The sequence below is a fragment of the Carlito syrichta genome, unplaced genomic scaffold (genome assembly GCF_000164805.1).
Source record: "Carlito syrichta isolate Samal-C Ts95f unplaced genomic scaffold, Tarsius_syrichta-2.0.1 Scaffold153828, whole genome shotgun sequence".
NCBI classification, from domain to species: Eukaryota; Metazoa; Chordata; class Mammalia; order Primates; family Tarsiidae; genus Carlito; species Carlito syrichta.
In genome coordinates, this window is record NW_007097924.1 from 65,239 (window position 1) to 68,332 (window position 3,094).

At 46.4% G+C, this 3,094-nt stretch overlaps 1 pseudogene; it reads right to left on the reverse strand.

The window, feature by feature from the left end:
• Nucleotides 1–2,254: 2,254 nt before the first annotated feature.
• On the reverse strand, nucleotides 2,255–2,570 carry LOC110594878 (annotated as a pseudogene).
• Between the last annotated feature and the right edge of the window lie 524 nt (nucleotides 2,571–3,094).

Here is a 3,094-nt window from a genome sequence, read left to right on the forward strand (position 1 = left end):
CACTCCTTCCTTGGGTTTGATTAACGTACTAGTGCAGCTCACAGAACTTAGGGAAGCACTTACATTTACTGGTTTGTTATAAAGGTTTGTGCTACTATACTCCAACCTGAGCGACCTTGAGACCCTGACTCAAAAAAAAAATATTATAAAGGAAATTACAAATGAGAAAAGAAACCTCACACTTGGCCCAAATAAACGCTCTCCTTATATGAATTTTGCTTCCATTTTTTCCTTTAGGTCAACACAAAAGATACAGATGAAGAGATGCATTGAGCAAGTCATGTGGGAAGGCGCAAGCCACTTCTGGCCCTCTCCAGACGTACCACCCTCCAGGCACCTCCACTGATTGGCTATTAGAACCCTATCTTGGTTCGAGACCCGCCTGGGCAACTTGGCACGACCTCATCTCTACAATAAATCAAAAATCAGCCGGGCGTGGTAGCGCATGCCTGTAGTTCCAGCTACTCGGAAGGCTGAGGCGGAAGGATCGCCGGAGCCCAGCAGGTCGAGGCTGTGGTGGCCAGGAGCGGCCACTGCACTCCAGTCTGGGCGACAGAGCGAGACTCCAACTCAAAAAAAAAAAAAGAACCCTATCTTTCTGTTTTTATGGAGGCTTCACGATGTATACATGACTGATTAATCCATTGGCCATTGGTGATCAACCTTGGAGGGTGGGGCTGAAAGTCCCAAGCATCTACTCCTGCCTTAGTTCCTCCAGTGATCAGCCACCATCCTGAAGCTACCAAGGAGTTGAGGACCATCAGTCAACTCATTAGCATACAAAAAGATACTTATCATTTTGAAGATTCCAAAGATTTTAGGAGTTGTATATCAGGAAAGGTGAGGAGGGTCAAACAGATATTTCACAAAATCACACTGGTACGTTCATTCTTGAAGCTTTTAGCCCTCGTGTAAGAGTTCAATTACCCTGAGACTACCATGCTCTGAGCACCCCAAAATGCCCAGCTAATTTTTCATTTATTGTAGATATGAGGTGTTGCCAAGTTGCCTGGACTGGTCTCTAGCCCATGGGCTCAGGTAGTCCACTCACCTTGGCCTCCCAAAGTGCTGGGATTACAGGCTGAACCACCAAGCCTGGCTGAGTGAAACTATTTTAAGTCATTACACTCTGGGGTGATTTGCCTATGTTTGTTTGTATGTTTGTTTTATTTTTGAGTTGTAGTCTCACTCTTGTCACCAGGCTGGTGTGCAGCAGCTTGCTCACAGCCACTACAGCCTCGACCCTCTGAGTTTAGGCGATCCTTCCGCCTCAGCCTTCCAAGTAGCTGGAACTATAGACACAAGCCACCATGCCTGGCGGGTTTTTGTGATTTATCATAGAAACAAGGTATTACCAAGTTGCCCAGGCTGGTCTTGGATCCCCGGGCTCAGACAATCCTCTCGCCTCAGCCTCCCAAAGTGCTGGGATTACAGGCTGAGTCACCGCGCCTGGCCTGCCCCTATGTTTACTGTGGCGCAATTCATAATAGCCAAGATATAGAATCAACCTAGGTGTTCAACAACACATGAAGAAAGAAAAAGTAGTATAAATACACAATGGAATGCTATCCAACTGTAAAAAAGAATGAAATCCAGTTGTTTGCAGCAACATGGATGGACCTGGAGAACATTATGTTAAGTGAAAAAAGCCAGGAACAGAAAGTTCAACATTGCCTGTTCTCATGATCGCATAGAAAAGAACAGAGGCTACTAGAGGCTGGGAAGGGTGGGAGAATGGGAGAAGTAGGAAGATATTAGTTAAAGAATACAAAATTACAGCTAGCTAGAAGGAATAAGTTCTAGTGATCTATGTCACTATAGGATTATTATAGTTAACAATAATGGCTGAGTGTGATGACACAACTACAATCCCAGCACTTTGGGAGCCTGAGGTGAGAGGATTGCCTGAGCCCATAAGTTCAAGACCAGCCTGGACAACTTGACGAGACCTCATCTCTACAATAAATCAAAAAACCAGCCGGGCGTGGTGGTGCATGCCTGTTGTTCCAGTTACTTGGAAGGCTGAGGCAGAAAGATTGCATGAGCCCAGCAGGTTGAGGCTACAGTGGCCATATGTGTGCCACTGCACTCCAGCCTGGGTGACAGAGTGAGACTCCAACTCAAAAAAAAAAAAGTTATGCTAGATACTGGGACAAAGGTATGAAACATGACCACCAACCTCAAGATATTTACAAATAATTTTTTGGTTTTTTTTTTTTTTTGCAGCTGCACAAGGGCTTTATTGGGGCCGGGGTCAGTCCTGCTTGGCCGCCGCCTTGTGTATGGCGGCCAGCACGTTGCTCAGCTACTCTCGCTTCCTCTTGGGACAGATGTGCGTCCCCACCCGCTTCTTGATGAACTTGAGCGCCTGCTTGTCCTTAGAGATCTTGAGCAGCTCCATGGCACGCCGCTCGCAGTGGTCAAGCTGCACACCTCCTGGATCATGTGTCGCACAAACTTGGTGTGCTTGGTAGGTGCCCGCGGTGGTGGCTGTGCCCCGGTTTGCTCACGTTCTTGGTCACCTTGTGGCCCTTGTTTAGGTCCACGGCCATGGGGTAGCACAGGGCCATGGCTGCTGCTTCAATTTGTTGTTTAAAAAAAAAAAAAAAGAGAAAAAAAAGAAAGTCAACAGAGTGTGGTGATGAGTTCCTGTAGCCCCAGGTACTCTGGAGGTTGAGGTAGGAGGACTGCTTCAGCCCAGTAGTTCAAGACAGCAGTGAGCTATGATTGGCACCACTGCTACTCCAGTCTGGGGCACAAAGCAAGACACTGTCTCTAAGGAAATAAATAGCCAGGCATGGTGGCTCACGTCCATAATCCCAGCACTTTGAGAGGCAGAGGCAAGAAGACTACCTGAGCCCACGGGTTTGAGACCAGCCTGGGCAACATAATGAGACCTCATTTCTTCTTTTTTTTTTGAGTTGGAGTCTCACTCTGTCACCCAGACTGTCTTGATTCCATTTTCCCCTTCAGTTATAACCCTAATCGTCTTCACAGAAAATTATTTAAAATAATATTCAGTCTCCAATTTTTCTTTTCTTTTCTTTTTTTTTTTTTTGAGTTTGAGTCTCACTCTGTCGCCCAGACTGGAGTG